At 36.8% G+C, this 26,929-nt stretch overlaps 1 long non-coding RNA gene across 4 annotated transcripts in view; it reads right to left on the bottom strand.

Moving 5' to 3' along the window:
* The window catches only part of LOC129419743 (uncharacterized), a 46,519-nt gene extending 19,878 nt beyond the window's left edge, over nt 1-26,641 (bottom strand). Inside the window, exons 1-2 of one of the 4 annotated variants that reach the window (XR_012357713.1) lie at nt 26,422-26,641; nt 23,878-24,027 (exon numbers count right to left, since the gene is read on the bottom strand). This is a non-coding gene — a long non-coding RNA (uncharacterized lncRNA). Of the gene's footprint in view, nt 1-23,877; nt 24,028-25,692; nt 25,848-25,889; nt 26,055-26,421 lie in introns of those variants that run through there. The other 3 variants (XR_012357715.1, XR_012357714.1, XR_012357716.1) reach the window with 3 other exon arrangements.
* Between the last annotated feature and the right edge of the window lie 288 nt (nt 26,642-26,929).

Below are 26,929 nucleotides of genomic sequence, written 5' to 3'. Positions count from 1 at the left end.
TCATCTTCTCAGTCACTGCCAACGTCCCTCCCCTCTGCCTCTCTATATTGCTCTGGCAACCAACCCCCCTAACCGACACCCCGGTCTTCATTGCCCAGGCTACCGGCGGTCTGACCAACATCACCCCGCGTAGACGCAACCGCCCACCCGGCATACATCAACGCACCAATCAACTCTCGCTTTGTGCACACAGAATGCAGCGGCACACACGGCATCATATATGCACACAGCCGTGTAATACATGGATGGCTTTCTATTTTTGTTGACGTTTTTTTTTGCACGCGTCTTATTTACTGTTGATGGGGTCAGGATTGTCGTGTCACTCAAAATAAGCAAGCATCAATGCACAGAATACAAATTTTGAATGCTAGCGATATCTATACTATATACTGCCATTTTACTATTACATTACTGAGTTTGGTTACCGCTATTTGGTAGAAACATGATCGAAAATAATATAGATGATTTCAGAGTTGGCGGTCAGTAGTGATCGTCCTAATACACCCGCATTAAAAAGTCTGAAGTGCCCTGCTAGAGTGTGCATACTGTGAGATAAAGCCCCATTCATGACGGCAAAAGCTAGTGTGCAATCGCGTTAAAGAGTGTGAATGACCGTGCTCTGAGGCCCGAAATCTCAGTGGGACAACCCTCTCCACCCCCTGCTCAAATATCTGTTTTGTTCCTTTTGCGTCCAGCCCGTATTATAATTATAATGTAATTCATTATGTCTCCTCAGCACATGGCACAAAGCGAGACTACTCCCCCAAAGTCCCTCAGCGCTGTTCTCGCTGACCCAACACGTCGTACCTCACCCTACAGCTCCTACTTCCCAGGCATAAATGTGGCCTCACACCCCCAACTGAATCATGTGTCCCTCCTTGTGTTGATTAAGATATCAACACTTTGGGTGACAGCTGCGTGCAGACCCATCTCGTACGGCACACTTTGAGGTCCACACTACGGGTAGGTGCGGTGTGGACGTCCTGGTCTCTTTTAGTACGCGGTAACAGAGTCAAAGTGACTGTAAACCACTGGGGAACAAGAAATGGATGATAAGATAAATGTTGATGAAAAATAAGTGTATGAACGACATGGTGTTGAAATATTCGGACACATCATCTATATTGGTATGATTTCATCATTCTCCCAAAGTCTACTGCACAGCAATAAATAAATAAATAAATAAAAATACATATCATACTATGGTCCAGTTTGGGCTCCAGTCAATGTATTCAAAAGCCTCCATTAAGAGGAATTATCTTTTCGAGACACATGATTGTGTCCCAAAATTACTTTCTTTTGGAATGTGTTGGGCTTAATTAAATCCTTTTGCTGAAAAGGATGCTGCATTTTCGACAATGGTGAGGCCGTTTCCCATTGAACATAATGGTTCTGAGGTTAAATTGAAGGTTGTGTGAATTCTGAAGACAGCAGCTTTTGCTGTACCCGGGAGGTGCATTCATATTTAAATGGTGAAAGATGGACATGTACCCAGACTAAAATACATGTATATTGTGGCATAGAAATATCATTATATAACTAACTAAATGAAATAAATGTAAAAAGCAGCATAAGCATTCAATGCATTGGTCTGTCCACCCACTAAAGGACATTGGAGTGCATGAATTGACTGCTTTATTTATTATTTATTTAAGATTTATTGTTTATATAGTAGTATAGTACACACACACACACACACAAACAGAATTATTTCTCTCTCTCTCACTCACACACACACACACGCGCGCAAATTAAGCTATTATATTGGATCACAGCTCACCAGGTCTTTTCAAACTGAAATCAGTGTGGGCCGCATAACACGTAACAACATGCCTTAGCAGCATAATAAGTCCATTTCAGATTGAAGCAATGACTTATGGGAGATTCAGAGACCACGAGTGCTCCCTTCTGCAACGGGACACCCAACATCCATCCGCCATTGGACCTGCCCAATTAACACCTCGCCTGGCAATCGTTCATAGGGCATGGGGCTGACTCCCCTGGTACCCGCTACCTGTCTCAGCTCCTCTCAACACGTGCCCACCTTCAATATGAAATTAACAGTGCAACTCACCCCTTTTGGACGCGGCGCGCCTCAGATTAAACCTGTGCAGGTCTGAGATATGCCAACCCTTTGGAATGAAGGTTCCTAGGGGTTAAGATTCAGAGTGCAGAGGGGGCCAACGCCAGCTATTGTGGCGTCGTTCTTTTAATAATAATTAAACTCCTGTATGCATAAGTTCTTAACTAGAACTCCCATCCTAATTCCACTTCGAATGAACACCTGATAAGAGAATAATTTTGATGGCCACCTGGGTCCTTCAGCATATCACACTTGATAAGACCTTAATAAATGTAATAAGTTGTTGGGGCTTAGCAAGGGGCCTTTGTGTGACAGGGAAGCGCTTTTCTCTTTTGCTTCAATTGAATACGGTGCATTTCCATAAACACAAAGATGGAAATTTTATCAATGAGAATCCAGCAGGAATCTTATAACAAAACCATATTTGTATTTCGCACAAAAAGCTTTTGAGATTTTATTAATTATAGATAGAGAGGGTATTGTGTTAATATTGGTGGTTAGAATTAGTTCACTTTAAATAGACATCTTTCCATCAGACGGAAGGAAAAGTAGAAAGTTAAAGGTGAATCACATTTGAAAGTTTAGTGGATTAATATGAAGAGTAGCAAACAGAAAGCAAATATTGCAGTAGATTTAAGTTTTAATCAAACTAAAAGTCATTAAGTTATATTTTTTCATCAAGGCACATCAAATTAAAATTAATGAATATAATACACTTACACTATGGTACAGTTTGAGATGTAGCAGAAAGATAAAGTCTCAATTCATTTTCTCAGTTTTTACAAAAAATTGTATTGATTGCACTTGCTAGGTTTGATCATTCAATCCTATTTATTTTTTATTTAATGTAAAAATAAATTCAAGCTTTTTAATGTTCTACATTTTGTTAATTTAATTTTATCATTATCCATTTGTACATATTATATCTGATTTAATTACTTAAAGGTATAGTTCACCCAAAAATTAAAATTGTGTCATCATTTACTCACCCTCCTGTTGTTGTATGAGTTTCTTTTTTCTGTTTGAACACAAAAGAAGATATTTGGATAAATGATGGTAAGCACACATTGGTACCCGCTGACTTTTATAGTAAAAAACATACTATGGAAGTCAATGGGGACCATCAACTGTGTGCATACCATCATTCATTAAAGTATATTTTTGTGTTCAACCAAATAAAGAAACCTATAGGGTGATTAAATGATGACACATTATCATTTTGGGTGGGTGAATTAACCCTTTAAGGTTCCTGCCAACATTTTTTGAAGATTATTCTCCTCCTTTAACTGACCATTTATTCAAGATAAAAGTTCATTTTCAAGATTTTCTGACACCATCTTTGTGGAAACGTGCCAGTAACATTCACACCACTATCATTCTGGGAATCTATCAAATGTTGAAAGATGTTCAGTGCACCACTGCTCCTAGTAACCTTTACTAGTGCACCGTATGACCCTGCTGAGTGCCTATCAAAAAACTCAGATGACATCTTAAATCCTGGTGGATTTAATAGATCAGAACTTCAAACATACCATGGTGACTTTTCCAAGCCATAAAGAAAACTGCAAAAGAAGATTCAATTCACTTTTTTAAGCTTCCTGCGCGAAACAAATTATCATTTTTAAATGCTTTCTTCATGCCCATAAAATGCTAAACGTCAATTTTTTCCATTATACGGTTTTAATAAAACCACACTTATTACAATGTTAATTTTTTATCTATAATGTTTAACCATAATATATTGTGGATGTCATTATGATCGCATTATCTTTTACTTTAGGTTTGACATCATTAATTTATCTACTTTCCAGAGAAATGATGAAGTGAGGATTTGACACATGGGCATCCTGGCTGAAGGCACCGTCGCTAAATTCAATTTCTAACCACACTAAATACGCAGGTGAACAGCGGTCAATTACAATCTGTGATCATCTATATTCATAATTAATTTTAGGCACATTATAACAGTTTCTCAATTTAGTGCTTTTTATGAGCTGTATCAGCAATTAGATGAAGTAACTCACATAAACTGATCAGCCTAGCGACTGCCGAATTAAATTTGATTTAAATCTGTCAAAACAATATGTCAGTCACACAAGTTACCTCAGCTTTTTATTTGTAAACTTACTCGTCTGATTAAACGACACAAATCAAAAAAGAGGTTCAAAACAATAAATATATACAAAAGACACAAAAGTGCTTTCAAATAATACTAAGAAAAATATTTTAGTGTCATATTTTTAATTAGTGTCATATTTACACCATGAACATCACACTATCCAATCTGCATAGAAATAAACCAAGTGTAAACTTTGAATTAAAATAAAGGTACATAAGAAACTTTGATATTTGTATTGTTTGTGTGACTGTGTATATATATATATATAAAGAAATGCATAATAAAATCCAAAGGAAATGCATGCACACTCCCTTGACACATCCTGCAGATCTCTTGAGGCACAAGTCCCGTGTGGAATAACAATGACGAGTACAGTAGCCATGTTTCTGCTGTGGTTAAATCTGTTGCACACACACTGTGCTCTGTTCAGGCTTGATTGACAAGAACACATAGTGAGCTATTAGCTGATTATAAGTACAGGCTAATCCCACATTTGTCTGTTTCCAGCTGATGTCTGCTTATAGTTAAATGAGGCCCAACTCTTTTCTCTAAAACAAGTGGATTGCAATCTCTCGCACACCTGTAACACAAGCAAACACAAGCCACACGCTGGTGGCCGCTTTCACATACCCAGTGACACACAGATCGAATAAAGCCATCATGTGCTTCTAGAGGATGGGTTTGGCACAGCGTGACAGCTTTTAAACATAGCTGTCTGTTAAATACTCCCACAAGAGTCATTCGTGAGAGATACAAAAAAGACCTTTTATGAACCTTTTTAGTGTTCGAATAAGAAAAATATTTACAGGAAGTAAAATCCTAGGGTTGTAAGGTTTGTTTGAATATGTGATAAGATTTTACTATACCAATTCTTATTAATAGGTATGAGACATTTTGACCGATGACCCTGTCATCTATGCTGACTCTGTTTACTCTTAATCTTCCACACTGAGCTGAGTGCTGGCCTTGGATGTTTCACCTTTGTATATTTCTGTAAAGAAGGAAACAATAGAGTCGCTTTTATCCGTGTTTAGAAATTGTATTTTTTATACAAAGTATCTTGACTCAATCTTGGACTGTATACTTCTATCACTTTGAATTTGAACCTTAGAGTTATAATGTATTAAAGGATTTGGGCGGTTCATCATTGAACTGCCATAAAAAAAGAAAAAGTTGACCAATAATACGTTTATCAAATTCACCTAAACACTGGTTGTAGTTGAAGTTCTAATACAGTTTAGACTGAAGTATTATGCACTTTTTTCTTTAATCTACGACGGCTTTCTTTTTTTGCAGAGGAGAGGTGTTTCGGGTCTACTGGGACCACTTAAAAGTTTATGCAGAGCACCGGCCAAGTAACACAAAAAAGCCTTGAAGTATACACACATAGTGCCTTTTCTCTGAGCCTCTCAGGCCCGGCCAGGGGGAGTGTTGTTGGTTTATGAGAGGGAAAATAGCCCAAGCTTCTGCAAAAGTGAAACGGGATTAAGGCCTTTGTGCGACACACAATGGTTAGGGGAATTAGCAATAGTTGTAGGCACTTAGAGGGGCTCTCACACTGAAGCTTATCCCAGATTTTGCACAATAATCATTTGAATATCAACAGTGTTTTGCAACTACAGCGCTAATGTATAAACTTCTCTCTTTTGCGTTAGCTTAAATCCCCCAGCTGATGGTGCGAATGAACCCGTTGCAAACTGAACACTTAGAATATCTCTGAAAGTTCTTCAAAGCATATTATTTATTTTAAATTGAATTTTGCATCTTATTTTGTCTTTCCTCTTTGTCAAACTAATTATAAAAACTTTCTGCAGGTTGCCAATCCTGTTCCAATTTGTTTTTTTCTTTTTGGCTTATGGATAATAAATCATTAGGTTGGTGTGTGGAAAGTAGCAGTGGGACATAGTGTGGAGTCTGTTGGCATCTGCTTATCTGCCTCATTAGACTGTCTTTTACGGGGGCTGGGAGGGAGGCAGCCACTGCTGTTAGCAGGGAGCTCACAGAGGGGAGTAATCCTGTACCACTACCTCACTACAATCACACTGCCATGCCTGGAGGAGTGCAATGGTTTCAGCATTTCTTTTTTTGAGAGAGAGAAGGGGCGAGAGACATAGTGTTAACGATAGAGAGAGAGATGGAGCAAAAGGGAACGGGAGGGCGAAGAAGAGAGGGTGGGAGGGAGAAAAAAGTATTGTCTATATCACAAAACATTGAGTGAGATCAGCGGACTTGTCAAGAGGCCTTGGCTTGAATATGAATGATGAGAGAAGAGCAGGGTGGTCCGGGTGGCTCGGGTGGAGGCGGGCGAGAGAATAAGCCCAACTGTCCCTGCCAGCCTCGCAGCAGGCAAATCAAACACAGTTGAGACACCTCCGCCCAAACTCTCTGATGACAAAATAAGAGAGGAATGCAGTAGAATTTCACAGAAAGCCGCGTTCACAGCTATCCGTATCATCCGCCGTGTGGTGATAATGGCGATGAGGAAAGTAAGCGTTAGATATTTGTTAAGTTAAAAATTGCAATTGCATCATCTTTGTCGACACTCAAGTGATAATAAGTAGCAAAGCGACAAGTAGTCTGCAAATTTGTCTTTTTTTGTTTAGCGAAAAACGTTGTGTCAGCGACAAGTGAGACGTGTTTTTTGCCCCACTTTAAATTAAGACATAAAACACCCCCCCGCATACGCACCCAACCCTCACACCCTCCCCCTTGGCCTTTCCCAATCCCTACAGACTTGTTCAATTCACTAGAGTGTCTGCATAGTTCCCTCATTCAACTGGATACAATGATGCGCGAGATGAATAAAGTTATCTCTGGGGTGAATGGGATGTTGCTGAAGGGAGAAGACAGGGAGGACCCAGCGGGGGCCTGAAAAAAGCCCTGTTTAAGGGGCAGATCTGAGGGGTCGAGACCCAGCTGCCTGGCCGGGTGAAAGGGACACCAGCGGGCTGGACAGGCCCAAGGAAACAACAAAACAAATCCCCTTCCAATCAAGACATCCCATGCCGGACTTACCCCAGTCCTGCGGCAAAAGTTGCTGATCACTCACATTTCACACATTGAAAGTTTGCCTCTTTAGACAGAGCGCTATACATCACAGCTAATTTAACTGCCAGTTAAGCTTGCGGTCAGCTAGTTTTTCCCTCCGCTTTTCAGGGAGAACGTAGCCAACACTAGTCCTAGTTAATTTGATGAAAACAACAGGGCTACAAAGGTAGGAGCTGTTTTGAATTCTGTTTCTTTTGGCATTTGGATCATTTTGGCTGTCTTTCAGGTTGTCACCATACTTTTGCACACAAATCAACGTTTTGGATCTATATAAACATTATGTCAAGATTTATTTATTGGTGGAGAAAATAAAGACATAAAAACATTCTTGCCAAACACTGTATCGTGATCTATATAATCTTTAATGCCTGCAGTTGTGTTCAAGTTGTTTATTATGTTTGAAAAATTCCTAGACCTGCAGAATAGATCTCCTATTGGTTAAAAAGCACATCAATTGAAGGGGTCACGTCTTTTCTGGGGTTACAGCATTTCCTTGATGGCACTGAATTGCTCTAAGTTGGAATTTGCAGGGGGTAAGTAGGATGATAATCAGGCCATATTATAAGGAATTGATGGTTCATTTTCCCTGTCAGCAGTAGCACTGCCTCACCCAAAGATGTGCCGACCTGTGCAGATGGGGTTCAAAGCCAATTTCCATGTTAAAAACTCCACACGCTCCAAAAATCCCCTCTGAGTGAGGGCTTGCTGATAGGAGCATGTGACTGCATGCTATCTGTTCTAGCGTGCATCTATGTCAGCCTCTACTCAGAAACCTGCCACCCCTAAGTCTGTGAGTTTGCATGATAAAACGCAGATATTTTATGCATACATGGCGAAGGAGTAAATTAGCAGGTAATATTTTTTGCATTTGCGTTGGACTGTCAGATCAGAAAGACAAGCCCAGTGGCTTCGTGTGCATCGCTTGAGCAATAGACTAGAGCTTTTTTCTTATTACATCTCATTTATTTCTCTTTTGTTTTAACTGCCCACATCAAATATGAGCCAGGAGTCCTCTCGCTGTGATCCGGCTGCCAGAAAATAAGCTTCTTCTCATTCATCATCTCCAACATTAAAACCCAATTGCCTTCAGGCTGCTATATTTTTATGTGCGCAGTTTAGATGCAGAACGAAACCTTAGGAAAAGAATAAAGGCTCCGAGTAGACGCCGCAAATTGTTTGATGAGTTATGAGATGAACTCTTATGAAAAGCTGAAAGAAATGATAGTGCCAAGTTACGTTGCCCGTATCCCGAGGACAGGACAATCTTGCTTTTTATCCTCCTGTCTGCCAGATCATTTCTTTTCTGTGATTGAGGGACAGTATTTTAAAGCTGAGCTCTGTATGTAATTATCCAAAACCCGGATTCCACTAATTTCCATATTGTGTTAGGGCTTCTATCTTAATTGCAATCACACATTCATGTAGGAAAAAAGCAGGAGCAGAAATCCTTTTTTATTCATACATTGTCAAATTCAATATTATTAATATCAGAGAGGGAGAGTGACATAACGGTGTCAGTGCGAAGGAAAAGTGCTCAAGCTCTACGGAGGTAGATGGCATTATTCCACAACAGACTAAAGTTTGTCTGTGTGTACCGAAATGCTTCGCCATTATCGCCGGACACGCCGTGGATAATGAGATAGCCGTGTGGTGACTTATTTAATAGAGCAGAGCTTCAGCTTGGCTTTTTCTCATTACCTTTTCGCTCTTTTTTGCGCTCATCTCATCATCAACCCTTGGAGCCAATGAGACTGGCAACAATGCTCCCACCATGCAATTCTCTTTCCCAGACGCTTTCATCAGTCGATTTGGTGGCGAAATATGAAGCCGATTTTATCTCGCTTTATAAATTCACAAAAGGCCCCCAGAGTGGCCTCGTGGACGACATGCCGCATCCCAACCATGTGCCATCGCTATCAGTGATCCCCTGCAATTGATAGCGCCACCTCTCCTATTTAATGATTTGACAGGCATCAGACGCCAGTCCAGCAGCCACGCTGGGTTTTTTTTAATATACTTTTCTTCATGTCACTGGCTGTTTACACAGAGTGGGTCAGAAGAAAGAAGTATCTGCTCTATCTCCCCCAATGATTGTGAGATTTATATTAAAACAGGGCTTTGATGCAGCTGCTCTCATTCTATAGTGTGATGCTATTCTTGGAAATATTTTACCCAAAATTGTATGGCAAAGGCAACTGTTGTACTGCTCACATCTATTATCTACACATTTTAAAGTCATTATTAAAAGATTTTAAGTCTTAATATTAAATATTAATAAAATAATTCACAGTTGCAGAAATTTCAATATGAATTTGGCTGAACAAAAATTATACTAAGGGGCAAGAATGCAATTAAGAAAAAATATGTCATTTTGGTATGTTTAAAATGTGTTTAATTATCATGTATTATTAAATTTATTATTATAAATGTTTTTTTGAGGGCAAGCTTGAGAAAACTATTTAAAAATTGTTTTAACATTTTCTGACATTTTTTTTAAATGTTCAAATCGTACAAGAAGTTTAACCTTCTGATTTTTTGCATAACTATTCAAAATGTATTTATTAATCAGTCCATATATTGATCTGTACAAAAATGTATAACCTTATAATGTCATGAATTTTAAAAATAATGTAGGTGGTGTGTCTTTATCATTATAATAAGACTGATTCAAGTATTTACAGATTGACAAATAAAGTATTTACAGTTTGCGTTGTCTTATATTTTTATCTGACACTTCAATGTGAGATTTTTTAAGAATTAAAAAATATATATTATATATTGTAGGAATTGGTTCTGACAGCCTTTATCTTCATTTCAGCTAACTAACATCAATAATGTAAAACCTTACAAAATTGATATGGTCCAACAATTTAAAATTCATTTCATTTTGGGCGCTTAGGTAATGAGAATTTTTTTTAACATCTGCACAACAAAGTCTCCAGGATACTAATAAATCATTCATTACTTGATATCTGATGTATTATTTATTGGTATTCAATTTTTTATGTTTTTGCTTATTGATCCCAAGGAGGTGAAAAGAAAGAGGAAAGTATGAACTGTGCTCAACTTTATTTTAAAAATTCAGGAATTGGTTATTTTCATCAGAGACCGCAAAAATGTGCCTCTTACCAAAATTTTTCCAAGGGTTTTCCATTTCATATAATAATAATAATAATAATAATAATAATAATAATAATAATAATAATAATAATAATAATAATAATAATAATAATAGGTACATTATTGAAGGTACTGAGGTTGTCTGACCGAACACATGGCTGTGCAAATTAACTTTTCCCCTCCTGTGCTTTCTAGTAAAATCCAGGCTGCCTCCCCTCGGGGAAGGAAGTCAGCAAGCTCCTTTGCTGCATACTCTTTGGATCACAGGGTTCCAGTTTGATCAGCCTTCCATGTAAGCACACTACTCTTGATACTCATTAGGTTTCCTTCATTAAAAAGTTTGATGTTTATACACAATTCAGTGTCTTTTTAACATGTGAAAACAGTTAACCCTTTACAGACTGTTAATGATGGGAAAAGACCTAATGTATACGTATACATCATACAATACATCAGCACCTCCATCCAGAAATAAAGCTATAATCATTGTCATTATAACAAATCTGCTCTTGGTCTGTTGGTCCTAAATAACTAATTTAGCTGCAAAACAGCTTCATATAGTTTGCCTATTCAATATTCTTCCCTATCATATATCTAAATACAGATCTTCAATTTATAACTGACAGCTTATTACCTCTGAACACATGCTGATAAATTTAATTCCAATGAGTTAGCTTCAATTTTCCTATCCTATTACCAGCTTATATTGCACCAGGAGAGACAACACAAAGCTGATAGAAAAACTGCAAGTAAATTAATAAATAAAAATAACATTTGTTGTTTTATTTATATAATTAAAATGATTTGTTATTTAGTTTGACTACATGATAGTAATAATAATAATAATAATAATAATAATAATAATAATAATATTCATACTATTAATTGTTGTTGTTGTTATTATTATTATTATTATTATTTTGCTATAAATATTAATATTAGTCTTTATTTATTAATATTATTCTTATTTTTAATTTTGTTAATTTTCTAACATAAAATATCTTTGTTTTAAAATTGTATTCTAATTTTTCAATCTAGTGTTATGTTCAATAAGCATTGAATTTAATTTTTGTCAAAATCTGTGGAAACTGTCTTTTACTGATAGTGCTGCTTTTTGTCATTTTATTTTTGTAATAATTAGCCAGAAACAACGAATAAATAAATGCCACAATAAACACACAAGAGGGAAAATGGATCCCAGGGAAACAAAAGAATTACTGTGGACCAGTGTTTAAAATGAACACACAGCATATAAATGCAATTGCTTATGTTATATTCTTTAAACACAATTTAACATTAACAATTATATTTAATTTATGTTAATAGTACCTGTTAATGCTTTTGTAAAGCTTAACTATTTACCACACAGCAGCCACTCATGGTACTCTGTTGTAGCTAGAAAAAATGCCCTCGTGAGCGGCCACTCTCTTTGCTCCATGACAAAAGACACAAGAGAAGTTGTTCAAAGAACAGAAATGCAACTGAAACGCATGCCATCAGAAGAGAAAATATTATTGTGCTTTAAGTTTTAAACATAATGGCACACAATGCAGTGCAAACCTAATAAGCCTCCTTTAGCATATACCCCCCATGAAAGCTGCATTTAGAGCACTGTTGGGTCTCTTATTTGCCAAAAATAAATAAAGGCCCTGCATACTCTTCTTTTTTGCTTTGATGTTGCCCTGAATAGCACTCAATTAACAATGTGGCTAATGAGCCCATTAAGGATGAAAGACTTCTCAACAGGTATGAGAGGAGGATGCTGTTCTTGGAGTCTAGGAGCTCAGTGCTCAGTGCAGCAGGAGATGCACACTGGCCCTTTACAGAGGCTCTACAAGCAAAGCCCTTGTGCTAATATCAAACAGAGAGAGGAATTATAGGCGCCTTTCCTCAGCACACTTCAATGACAGAGTAAAATAATCTCATATCCAGGCAAATATTGAGTTGAAAACCGCAGGATTTCTACATTTATCTTTCACGCAGGAGGCCCGCGTCATTGTATGTTTGACAATATATTGAAATAATTTGATTTTCTTGAAAAATACAAATATTTGCGGAGACTGTAACCCGATAAACGTTTTGAATCAGATAGCAATGATTCCTTACATTTTTTCGTAGTTCATACATCAAATAAGAAAATCCGATGACTGCGATTGAATATTAAATATTAGATTCGATTTTTATAATGATGAGAAATTCGTGCCGCTAAAATCAGCCTGCTATATTTAGCCTACTCTGTGCTTACACGCGTTTATCCTGCTGTGACAATATCAAGGATATTTTTATTTCCACTTTCTACGAATAAGCATAGGTTACTTGTCTGTAATTTTATGATCTGTAAAACGACAGTGTTTATGCGCAAACAATGTATTTATCCAGCCTGAGTCGAACGACATAAATTGCCAACCAATCTTCTTTGCTGAGCTATAACATATAGATTTTTCTCGTTTGAATAATCATATAGTATTTTTTGATTCTTATTTAATATCAATGTAATAACTTCAAAATTATAACAACATATTAAAACGTTTTTATTCGTATTATGGTCTGTAAATGACGAATATTTACATCAAATAGTTAAAAATATAGGATTCCTCTCAGTGCGCATCATCCAAAGTAACAAATTTAGTGTTTAGATATTTTACAATTGAAAAAATACGATGGTTTAATCAATTTGATTTATGTGTTTATGTTTGAAAATTTTACATTCAATAATTTTCCTTTAATGTTTTCAGACCTTAAATTAGTTTAATTGGTTATACTTTTATATCATAAAGGGGATACTATTAAAAATCCATCTTTACGATTCCAGCCTTTAGATTTATTTGTTTATATTTGGTCTTTAGACATTTCTTGCCGTAATAAAGGTTCACGACAATACCTTTCGTTTCTATTTTTGGTTCATCGAAACAGTAATGTTACAGCCTTAACACTTATATTAAAAAAGAGGGAAATGTTATAACGTGCAATCGAATCAAATTACAAAGATATTAGCAGACTAATTACATTTTGATCTGCCTGTGAATAAGATGATGCTGTGCCAAACATTGTGTGGTGACAAATGGACTGATGCAAAGCATGGGGCCAGTGTCTGACCGAATGGGGCCCCAGTAAACTGATTATGAAAATGTGCAGGGCAGCACTCTGTTTTAAACTCCCAACCTCAGCACTTCAGCTTGAACACATCTCTTTCTGAATGCTTTTCCACCATGGTGAATCTGCAGGCGTTCTCTTGGATGCTTTCCAGCTTTTGTCGTGCTGATGGTCTATACTCCTCAATTATTAACTGAATTTATTGTATTTCACTAGATGTTTTGAGACAAGTTCCCACCAGAGTTCCATTTGTTTATGGTTGAATAAATGCTTTTGCATAGTTTGCAAACATACTGAATTGTTCTGTCCTCAAGATTATTTAACCTATTGGTGTGCCAATTTTCTGCCATATTTTGCAATGTATTTTTATTGAGCAATATTGTTATTTTTATTTTTTTAAATCACTAGATGCTCAGACACTGCATTACACGCAAATCCACACCATGCAATTTTCAGTTTCAGCCTACCACTTACTGTATACTATTATGTTCCTTGGATTCTGAATAGACTGAATGGAACACGCACGAGAGAAAACCAGATAACGCCATTTGCTTTCAAAAATAAGTACACCCATTTGAAAGAGTAACAAAGCAAATTATATGAAATTCACAGTCCTGCCCCTGCAAACATTGAGAAGCTAATAAATAAGCTGCTTGAATGTGCAGCAAAGTTATTGAGATGTTAAACCTGCGCGTCCAAGTAAGTTTCAGAATCCTATCTGTCGCTTCAGCTCAAGAATGGCTCGAGGTGTTCGGAGTGTGAAGCTGCCTAAAGCCACCATCGCAGACATACATGGCATATGCTAAATACAGATAAGAGTGCTATTTAATAGATCTGGTGAAAAGACCCGTCCACATGGCTGAATGAATGTGCTTTGAATGTGCATGATAAGTTGGCTTAAGCTGAATGAAGTATCCAGTGCAACACCGAGTTGCTGTTTGAGCTTGTGACAAACTTGCTGTTTAGTTAAGCCCGCATCCAGGGGAGGGATTAGAGAAAAGCCGTCAGGATCAGCCTCTGTCTCCAAAAAATTCTCATCAGAAGTAATTGCATACTCCCGAACAGGGCCAAATCAGCTAATAGTGCAATGATAATGACTGTCCTGTCGTGGTCAGCTGTTAGTAAAGATAGTCAACATAGCTGTCACTGGGGCTGTACCCTTTAAAATGGCCCTAAAATGTTCCATTAGGTACAAATATGTATACATTTGGTACCAATACTAAACTCAAATGTGTCTTTGAGGTACCAATATGAACTCTTTAGGTGCAAGGCTGTACTTTTTAAAAGGGTACGACCCAATGACAGTTCTGGTGCATATTTTGACCATTTTTTTGTGTGTGGTAGCTTTTGTGATGTAATATGTTGTGAAATGTATTTATAGATTAATTTCTTTAGAACATACAAACTGAAATATAAAACGTCTAAAAGACTGAATGTCCTAATAGTAATTAGTCTATTTATACTTAGTGTAATTAGTGTACTGACATTCAATCTTAATTATTAAAAAAAAGTTGAGTTCATTTTAAGTAAAATCAAATTATTTATTTGTAGCAAATGGGTAGTTTCTGTAATAAGAGTGCTTTCTCTTTGAGGTTTTTAACTATGAAGTACAGAGGTGATGAGAAGGGCAGCTAAGCCTTTTTTAAGCTTCTCAAACCTCTTAGAGAACTGAAGCTTCTGGGACTCGTGTAGCAATAACAGGAAAGTGCTTCTCAAGCCATGAAATGTCTGCTTTTTCATTGTTGAATTTTAGTTCAATTATACATTCTGTTACTGTCTCAAATTCCACCTGAAACATCTGATGACCTGACAAAAGTCAAACAATATAGTTGCATATTTGTTTATACAAAAAAAGGAACAGTTAACAGATGGTTGTAATTCTTTACATTTTCTAAACAATAACTATACATTTAAATGTGTATATTACTTTTAGATTTGTCCCTCCGGGATGGTTATAAATGGTTTCATCCTAAAGCTTAACAACTTAGCTACCACAACTTTCCATTAATCAGGCCAAATTGGCTCTAAGGTATACACATATCTGGTAGTGTGGAGAGTCATATCTCTAAAGCAATGCTGCATATTTCTGGAGAATTTCTGGCATATGAGCTGTCTCATCAAATCAGCCTTTCTAGCTTCTTCTTTAAAGACCCACTATTTCAAATGAAGCCTGCACAAAAAAAGTAGTCTGATTTGCAGGATGCCTCGGGCAGTGGGTTTGAGGAGAGCATGATAAGCAGGGGATGGGTGCCCGTTCTGATCCATTTCTGAAAGACTCTGTGAGCGGTTCATGGTGGAGCAGGAGGAGTTATTTTATGTTTTTTTGGACACAGGCACCCTGTTCTCTTTGAAGTCACTGTCACTCATTGGAAAGCAGTGAAGGTGATGCACTAGGACAGCGTGGCTTCTTGAATAAATCTTCATTTGAGCTTACCAGAGGGGCAACTTGGCTGGTGCACAGCCGATAGCAGCAACATCTGGTTACAGACAATGAGATATCAGAGGTTTGAACCTGATAAAAAAAGCTTGCGGGCCACCCTTTTGGCTCCAGCAGGAATATTCTTTCCTCTCCGGTTGTCTGCTTTAATGCTAGAAACTGATTTTAGATTATAATAACGTTCGCATTGTAACGTTGTTTTTAATCCTTAAAATAAAAGGGAATATAATAATTAGTTCTGAATAATGTGTTATCTGTGTACAGAATAAAAAAACTATACTGTTGTAATAAAATTATTTTAAATTTAAAATCAAAAACATTAAAACATTCAACATAAAACTATAGTGCTGCCTCAAGATTAGTCACGACTAATCGTTTGCAGAATAAAAGTTTTTGTTGTACATAATATATGTCTGTGTATGGTGTTTAATAATTATGTATAAATAAATACAGACACATACATGTATCATTTTAAGAAAAAAAATATTGATATAATAAATAACATTTATATAATAATAAACATTAGGGCTGTCAAAAGATTAATCGCGATGAATCGCATACAAAATAAAAGTTTGTGTTTGCATAATATATTTGTGTGTGTATTGTTTGTAATTATCATCTATATATAAATACACACATACATGTATACATTTAAGAAAAATGTTGTTTATGTATTTATATTTTTATTTATATATAATATAAAATATATTAAAATCTTAATAAATATGCATATACATGTAAACGTTTCTTAAATACATATATGCATGTGTGTGTGTTTATATATACAAAATACTTAGACACAGTGCATACATATATATTATGCAAAACAAACTTTTGTTTCGTTTGCGATTAATCGCGATTAATCGTTTGACAGCCCTAATAAACATACACATGCAGATATTTCTTTATTATATACATGCGTGCGTGCGTGCGTGCGTGCGTACGTGTTTGTTTATTTATACATAAATATTATACATAGTACACACACATGTATTATGTAAACAAAAACTTTTATTCTGCAAACGATTGGTCACGACTAATCGTGAGGCAGCAATACATAAAACAAAATTACGCTTTGATTATATTATTTATTCTAAATATTCTAGTATTGCCAAAATACAAATTTGTTCGCATTTTATATTAAACCAGAGATGAATACATCAGAAAATCCCTTTATTTAGATTCAGCAGACATTTGTGGTCAAGTAACTGCTCACCGATCTGAGCCTTGGCCTCTGACTTCACTGTGCGCGGTTAATGAGCTTCACTGACTCTCCTCATCTCACATGCATGAAGCCTGTTAAAACAGACCGGGGTAAGAATATACAGCCCACATCTGTTTGCATTAAAATCCAATCGTAGAACTGAGATAGCAATCAAAAATAAATCTTCACCATCCATGTTTTTTATTTCTCGAACGCAAGATTTGGAAATCTTAATGCAAAGGCTGCTTCAACAGTGACTAAGTCTGTAGACATCAACTTTGCTTTCTAAACATTTAACTACAAAACAATTCACAACCTAAATTGCAATTTAATAAAAAGAACAGACATTTCATGTTTCAAGTCGTACATAATAATTAACTCTCCGAATCCATCTTTCTCCAAGATCATCTACAGAGATTACAATCTGTTAGCTGTTGTGACTGAGGTAATGTTTGTTTAAATGGGCCAATTATTGACTCCTCATAAAACCTCAGATATTAAAAGGCAGAGGAGTAAAACCCTGACTTAAAGTAATTTATTCAGTAATACGAAGATACGTGCGGTGCCTGAAAAGTATGTCAGAGGGGCATCTCTTTCACGCCCCCACCTTCTAATAAGGCAGTTCGGCTGGCCTCAACTGTAATATATTTTCCCAATAAAGCAGCAGCAAAGCCCGGGTGGCCTTTTGACCAAGGCTGAGCACTCGGAAAGCAGCAGGCAGTCAGTGCTAACTAGGCCGTCTCCTTTCTCTAATATTAGCTACCTGTCCCCTTAGCTCCGCTCGACACGGAGAAGGGCTTAGCGCTCGATATTTTCCTTTGGGCTCTGCCAAGATGCAACACCCCTGCTTTAATCTTGTATTTGACGTTAAGCTCTGTGTCAGTGAAAAAGCCCAACTGAACTCCAACCTTAGGGTGATGCTGTCATACAAAGATGATGTGGCCGGGGAGTGGCAGCGCCTGGTCCGTCCTTGACCCTGACTATTGGCCAGTCGAAGCCTTTCCCCTGCCCTTTTCTAACCAGGCCAACGTGCTGACAGGTGAAAATTTAGCACTGAGGACTCAACGCTAGGCCTCTCTTGTTCTGCCTGTTTCCGGCATAGTGCCGAAGACAAAGCGCCATCGCGATTTTCACTTGAATGGGAGAGGACAAATCCCTCCCAAAAACGAACAGACTTTGACAGCTATTGACCTTCGATCTCTGTCACGCACTTGTCATCCACGGGATTATGGACAGTGATGTCTCTATTTCAATTCAAATTTGCAAGTTTGAATAACACAATTTTACGAGACTAGAAAAAGTGTCACACTAAAAGAAACAGAGACAGAATACAAACAATAAAGATAGCGGGGTGGGGGAAGCTTCATTATGGTACAGATGTCTCTATTTGACAAGCGGCTGAGAACAGCAAGCGAGTCTGTCTATTAAAATATGAAGAGGATAATTGTTTTAAATGAACAAAATTAATATCAGCACTTTAATTTTGCCTAATGGCACTAACAGGAGAAGTACAGTGCTCGATTGATTCACAAACAGTTAAGGCACTCAAAAAAATCCTAAGCACATACGTACCAAAAGCAACACTACATACAGTAAGAAATGCACTGTAGTATTTTCCATGCCGAAAGAGACTCCATGACAAAGAAAAGACTCACATACACACACTTTGCCTCTTCTCCTTCATAATTTAGTCTACAGCCCACCTGACTGTTGCCGGAAAACCAATTGTTCGCCATAGCATCAATGTCAGTCTATTACTCTGTTGGCGTGTAATGACAGCCTGTCCTTTTGGCACAGATTATAGTGCTCTGTCTCAAAGCAGCAAAGTGTGGAGTTTCCGTGACCTGCACGGGGACGAGAGTAAACACCCTCATTTAGCCACCAAAACAGAATACATTTCACTGATTAGGGAGTCATTTTCTGTCAAACTAATCACAGAGCGCTTGGTGCCGGCACCAGGAAAAGAGAGTGCATTATTGATCTACTCAGCTGAAGCACATTGTTATAGAATGTATGCGTGTGTGCGGGGGGGATCTTTAACGGAGAAGAGGGGTCGGTCTTTGCGAGCAAACATCAAAACAAATGTGGCTTATATAAAGTATTTACCACACCAGATGTAAATATGCCATTTTTTCTGAGTTCTAGGACACTACATGGATAAAGAGGGAAGAAAAAGTGCTTTTGCTAGGAGACATAATACATCATTATAAGGCACATGATCGAAGGGTAGCGGGCGGCGTTCAGGAGTCATTACAGAGACCCGGGCGCGCTCCATTTGCCACGGCGCATACGTGAAGCCTTTGTGAAGGTAGTGCGTGAAGGTAATCTACCATTTCAGGCATGACTTCCACCGCACTGAAGACAAACCTGTGGGCTTTTTTGTCATTATCAGGGTGACGGGTCTACCTGAAAAGAAAGCATTTTCCTTGCTTTCATTCGCGCTGTACAGATATTGATTGTAATGGGAACAAATTTCTCCCTGTCATTACCGTGCTGACCAATATCAAAAGACTAAAATGGCGCATTTAAGAGTCTCCTGCATAGCAACCACAGATAAAGCGCATTGTCCTGACCCTCATTAAACACAGCCAAACGGCAAGCTGCAAGAGCCTTTGATCAAGCATTTGAGCTCGTCTGAAAACTGCATGTTCACGACCACAAAGTATCTCTCTGAACTGACTAATTGAATAGAGCTGGCCGATATTATTATGATGCAATAAAGCACTGGGCATATTTCCACAGGTTGACCCGCATCGTTGGAATGTGCAGTTGATTTAATTACCTCCAATGAAGAAACCAAAAATATGGCGGAGATCAAGTGAATTATGGCCCTTTTCTGATATTGTTTTATATACTTAGTGCTTATAGAAGAAGGTGACATGAGACTTCAGTCAAAACAAAAGCCAGAAGCTACTAATGAGACTTGTTAGTGATGCTAATTTATGTAAATGTTATTAATTACAGACACCTATCTTTCATCTGTGCCATTTGCCGGAAAAGTAATTAAAAACAACAATGAGAATCCCATCGCAGTGGAAAAGCAAACATGATCAAAAGGGTGCACGGGGAACGGAGAAGTTGCCACGGGCAACTAAGGCCTCATTACAGTCAGAGACATTCGGTTGATCACCAGTTAACCTGATTTGCTTATTTTGCTTTCATTGTCATAAAGGTTGTGCACATCACTGCACCCATCTCTCTCTCTCTACGACTGACAAAGCTTGCTGGCAATCAGGGGCTCTGTTTTGCCACAAGGTTATAAGGGCCCCCCATATGATCAGTTACAGTATTATGTCACCAAACAACTTCAAAATCACCCCATGTTGGGCGGAAAGCCACGGCCGTCTTTGTAGCCCTGCAGAAAGGCCCTTTGATAGGAACAAGGGCAGGAATCGTGGCATGTATCATGTGAGCAGAAGTACAGCACTGGAAACAGATACGGAGAGATCAATAGTCCTCTCTGCTGTGCCAGCCCTCAGGATATTGACCCAGTCTCCATGGAGGACCTTCCATTTTAAAGAGTTCACTGAAGATAAGAGGTACGAAGAGAAGGAGCCCTTTAGTACTTTCAGGAGCTTGCCCATGACCATGATTTCCTCAAGACCTCCAAGGTATTATTGGCACCAACACGCAGGGTTAGATCAAATACAGTATATACAAGGTTGAATAAATCCATAGGGCAGATTAGATGGATTAAAATGTCATCGTAATTAACTCTGAAGTTATTACTGCAAGACAGGAAACTGCTTTAATGTTTACATCGACTTTTGAGTGGATGATCTGCAACATTTTCACAAAACATCGTCAAACATATTTAAATCCATTTTATAGGTTTACGGTGGTGATCATTCACTGTAAAACGGTTTTATTTTTGCACTACAAATTTTGAGGCATCTTATTACTGTAGCTAGTTTTCTGTCCAGGTGTACACCATATTACGCACTTGTTTTGTTCCTTTGCAAAGTGACGGCACTTTCTTCCTTTTGTTTCAGATAATTATACTGTAAATTGCTTTTAATCACTGTTCTACTTCAATAATGAAGAGCAGGAGCAGGCATGTGAGGAGAGACTTTGGAATACAATACAGAAAATGAAACATGAAATAAATGAGATCCACCTTCCTCGCCCTTTCTCTCACTCTGTAATTTGTGGCATTTAATGGAGGAAATCACTGTGATTTTGTGCAATAATATGAGATGGAAAGCGGAAAGAATTAGGACTAAAATATGTTTTTTTTTTCATGAAATATAGAAAAAACTAAAAACATTTAAATAATTACACATTATTGTCTTTTCTCTTGACATATTTTTACTTCCAATTAGAACTTTCTTGTTATTCCTCGTGTCCAGGCAAGAATGAGGTGCTAATTTAAAGCTAAAATGTATCAATGAAATATTCAAATACCTGTACAGTTTTAAAAAAAGAGAATTTGAGAGAAAATTCAAAAGTATCTTCCATATATGCCTTTTAAACAGTTAATTTAATATAACAATAAAACAATTTAATAGTGAGCTCAGTTGCTGAATTTGTACTCTGTAAAAATACTTTGCTGCCTTAAACTTTTTTGTTGAATTAATTCAGATTTGCAAGTCATTTCAACTTAATATTTTATCTTGACTAGAGATGAGTTGTTATAACTACAGGTGAGTTGTTATAACTTATAAAATTAAGTTGACTTTTCTCAACTGTATTTTATAAGTTGTGACAACTCATTTCTGTTGACATGACTTAAATAAATAATAAATAAGTTTTTTTTTACAGTGTATATCAACCAAAAACATCATTTAGGTTAAAAGATTTAAGATATAATCCAACTGCAATGAGCATCTAAGCATTTCAAAAGAAAAATAATTTTGAAAAAAACTATTGTTATAGTTTAATGTTTTCAATCAAACTCCAAACTTCAAAGAGCTGACACCCAAGAAAGAAACTTAATCTAATTCAACAAAGTTCAACCTAATTCAATTCACACTTCAATTCCCCAATGCTAAAGATAAGTATGTTGTTTCTGCCTTTAATATATTTAATTGCAAATCACTATGACAGTAAGATTATGGCCGTATAAGTTAGCTGTGTACGTGTTTATCTAGGCTCTTTGGATAAAAATGTCTGCTAACTGTAAATTTAATAAATGTCTTTCACGGCAATTGTTAAATGCTCCCTAAAAGTGTCTGCTAATAAACGTACTTTAAATGTTCCAATAATAAGTAATTTCATTAAAAAGATAAATCTTGCATGCTTTAGATAAATATCAACTACTCAAAATCTATTCAAATGAATATTTGTCTGACATATATAATGCATTCGTTGAATATGTAAAAACCTTTTTAAAATAAAAAAATAAAACAGAGCCACGCCAGTGAGAATGCAAAGGGTGAGGTCTGTGTTTAAATAGGAGATTAGCTCCTCATCACAATATTATCCTCTGCCTGCAAATGAAAGCAAGTCTAAGGCGTGGGTCGATAAGGTTTGATAGCATTTCCAATTCATTTTCCTCAGCTCTGGAAGCCAGACTCAAATCTAACCATTGATCGCACTGTTAATCCATAACCAAGCTCAACCCATCCCCATGGAATGTGCCATAAAATAAAACCGATAATAGGGAAAGGAACTCTTGACTTGCCAAATAACTGGGGAAGAGTTAAGCACAGATTAGGCTTTGGTTCATTTAATATACGCTTACGTATCTCACTAAAAGCACTCAGGATTGACACAGCCTTGATTTACCATGCTGCACTGTTGAGTATAATAGTAAGTGCTTTGTGTTTGTAGAGGCTGAAATATTCCTGAAAACTCTGTAATTTTAAATGTCACCAAAAAAACAATGCGTACCACTAATGGGCCAAATATTCTATCCTGAGCAATTTTCACAATTATTTAAAAATGTAAAAAAACTGTATAAAACAGCATCCTATTGACACTCCTCTGCTTTTCTTTTCCAGCTAAATGACCTTTTCTGAAATCTAGTGAAGACCCCTGACCGTACAAGTCTTTTCTCCAGTCCAATAACCAGCAACAACTTTCCTGATCACTGGAAATGTCAGGCAGGTGGTCACAACGTGATGGCATAACACACATTTTAAATCAGTGTAATGCTTTTAAAAGAAAGCTGTTATCAAAATTTTGTTTTCCTACTATCTTCTGTAATATTGTAGAGTGTCAAATATGAGTAAACTGAACTTTGCATTATCATTGATATCAATAAGAAACTATTTGAAAGATGTTTTGCTTTGTACAACATGTGCTAATATGAATCAATAAAAAATGTAAAAAATGCTTTTAAAGAAGTGTAAATATAAATCAATATAATCTTTCCCAAAATGGGTATGCTTTCAGAAACTGTCATGAATAAAAATGATTTGACCATGTACAACCCTTTCATTTACACCCTTGGACTGTATCGCTGTAATAGGAACTTAATAAAAATCTGATTCAAGGACACACATTTTATCACAAAAAAAAAGAGGTTGGAGGGCTTTGTCTATAGACATTTTTCTTCCAACAAGAAACATGTTTCAGCAGCCCCTGACAAACGTATGATTGATCCTTGAAAATGACCCAATCCAAACAGAGAAGCTGATAATGGTTTGAAAAGATGTCTCTATTATGGGATAGAATTTCATGTTGTGGAGAAATTGCTCCTAATGAGCCTTGTTCTAAAGGCCTGCAGGCCTGCCATCCCTCCCCTTACTCTCCAGACCTCCAGGGGTTAGTGTCTGTGCGTCAAGCCCCCATTGTTGCCAGCCGACGGATAATGTCCTTATTAATTGTACCTCTTTGTAAGGTGTCAGCTGCAGCCTTCGATTGAGACGGATGGGTCCTCTGGAGTCTGCTCTCTGGCCCTCTACTGCTAGCCTATCTTTAGACAGCACACAGGTGCACCATTTCTCATCCTGTAGCTCAGCACTTGCCCGAGGCACTCACTGAAATATGACCAAAATTTTATAAGAGAAGAGAAAAAGATGCCACAAAGAGAAATACTGAAGGTTTTGCATTTGTAAAGGTTAACATGGACAAGCTGAATACATTGCTTCAGTAAATAACAAAGGCAGTGTGAATCTTAACGTAAATGTAAAACCATTTAAACAGTTAAATTAAAAAACAAAACTGGAATGTTTGCATGCATGTATGATCAAGGTTTGTAACCTAAAGTTAGTTATCTGTCAAATTAGTTAATTAGTCTCTTTTAGGGACTTTTTGTAAGTTAAATAGTGGAAGAGAGGAAGGAGGTTAAAGGAATATTCCATTTTCTTAAAAGAAAAATCCAGATAATTTACTCACCACCATGTCATCCAAAATGTTGATGTCTTTCTTTGTTCAGTCGAGAAGAAATTATGTTTTTTGAGGAAAACATTGCAGGATTTTTCTCATTTTAATGGACTTTAATAGAGCCCAACATTTAATACTTAACTCAACACAGTTTTTTTTCAACGGAATTTCAAAGGTCTATAAACAATCCCAAACGAGGCATAAGGGTCTTATCTAGCAAAACGATTGTCATTTTTGACAAGAAAAAAAAATATGCTCTTTTAAACCACAACTTTTCGTCTAGGTGCGGTCCAGCGCGACCTAACGTAAATGCGTAGTGACGTAGGGAGGTCACGTGTTACATATATAAAACGCAAATTTGCGGACCATTTTAAACAAAAAACTGACACAAAGACATTAATTAGTATCAGTTGACATACAACAATGTTGGAACGGTCCTCTTTCAACACACTTGTAAACACTGGGGAAGAGTTTCGCGTTCTTCCTATGTGACCTCTTGACGTCATGACGTATTGCGTGGGGTCACGTTGGCGCATCACGACCGGATTTAGACAAGAAGATGTGGATAATTTTTATTTTTCTTGTCAAAAATGACAATCGTTTCACTAGATAAGACCCTTATGCCTCGTTTGGGATCATTTGTAGTCATTTGAAACTCCGTTGAAAAAAACTGTTATGTGTTGAGTTAAGTATTAAATGTTGGGCTCTATTAAAGTCCATTAAAATGAGAAAAATCCTGCAATGTTTTCCTCAAAAAACATAATTTCTTCTCGACTGAACAAAGACAGACATTAACATTTTGGATGACATGGTGGTGAGTAAATTATATGGATTTTTCTTTTAAGAAAATGGAATATTCCTTTAAGAGTGGGAGGTCAAAACATATTCTAAATTTTCAGGTGAATGTTGTTTAAAGATAAAAATCAAACAAAACTGCTATCTGTCCTTATCTGTCAAAACCAACCTTATTACTATTTCCTCAAAAACATAATTTTTATGGATTTAGGATCTCAAAATAATGTCTCATATGTGGCTGAATCATACAGCAATTTGCAACAATGCATGAATTAACAAGCAAATAGGTATTAAAAACATTATACATAAGTTTTTGTTTTGTTTTCTATCATTACTGACATTTTTTTTTATACTTGTTTGATTGAGAATAAGGGTTTTTAAAACTCATATTTATGAGCAAATTAAGTTTCAAGCCTTTGACCTGGAAATATATGAATAAATTATCAACCTGTTATCCTTTTGATTAATGTGCATTACTGCAAGTAACCCAAAGTACTGATGTGGGAAGGCTGGATGGGATTTACCAGGTGACAGGGTCTGTTGGTGTGGTCCAGATTTTTCATAATTACCTTTCCTGCTTATCTTTGAGGAAGCGCTTCTATAATACAGTATATGGGGCATGGCTACAGTGGGACTTCCACAACAAATGCCCTGTCGCATGGCAGCATGCCATAAGCCACTGTCACTTACCTGGACCATTTATCTCTATAATTATGCTCACCTGGACTGCTTGCCTGAAACTAATTTAGTCATTAGCTTCAAAGCAGTTAGTTAGTGTTCAAAGTCAGCTCTGGAACTTCACATGTCCCTCAGCAAGTTACTATAATCATAACCATTTACTCTTGAACAAAAACAGACCACTGATTGTGCGTGGTTAAGCGCACACTCGAGGCACCCAGGCAGCTATGAACAACGACATGCGAAATGCGCATGCGCTTCTATGATTAATGTATAGAGATCACATTTTACTTTTTATTTTCTCCTTCCTAATATTCCTTAACATATGAGATAAGTACGTAATTACAAATACATCAAAAATGTGTCATAAACTATATCGTTTTATTAGAGTCCTACCATCAACTGTTTGACAAATGTTATGGTTTAGCATCGTTAGATAGACTATACGCTTGCAACAGGGAAATATAAATAATAGTAATATTAGGAAACAACTTTAAAAAAACTAACAGCATTATGCTAACGCTCAAAATACAAGGAATGAATGCTAACGCTCAAAATACAAGGAATGAACGTACCTGTTAATTGTTTAGGAACGCCAAAGGGAAGCACCAGACATAGCCTATTTGACGAAAGGTTTTGTTTATTTTGCTTTTTTTAGGCCTATGTGTTTTTTTATCAAATACCCTACCTTTTTTATTAAATAGGAAACCGTATGAAATTTAAATGACTGACTAAACAGCTAAATAATCATTAAACGGATTATTTCAGTTTCACACAAATAGAGCCAGTCCCTTAGTGGTGACGTCACTTCCACCAAGACCAACTATTTCTGCACGACTTCCAAAAGTTCGTGTGCTTCCGAACTTGTAAGTAACGAGTATATTTATTTAAAACGAAAACCTTGCTAAAATAAGCGCAATTCTGTCACTTAAATATAATAGTTTTGTTGTGCGTAATTTTATATTGAGATTAAATGTGAAAATATGATACAATTACATAAACGGATCCCTTTTAAATTAGTCTTCTTAAGTTACCAAAACAAAAACCTTTGCTGTAATATTTTGATGATGGGATTCTGGTGTA

This window comes from Misgurnus anguillicaudatus, chromosome 15, assembly GCF_027580225.2.
Source record: "Misgurnus anguillicaudatus chromosome 15, ASM2758022v2, whole genome shotgun sequence".
NCBI classification, from domain to species: Eukaryota; Metazoa; Chordata; class Actinopteri; order Cypriniformes; family Cobitidae; genus Misgurnus; species Misgurnus anguillicaudatus.
The sequence above is the reverse complement of the archived record's forward strand: the minus strand, read 5'-3'. Positions and strand labels throughout refer to the sequence as shown.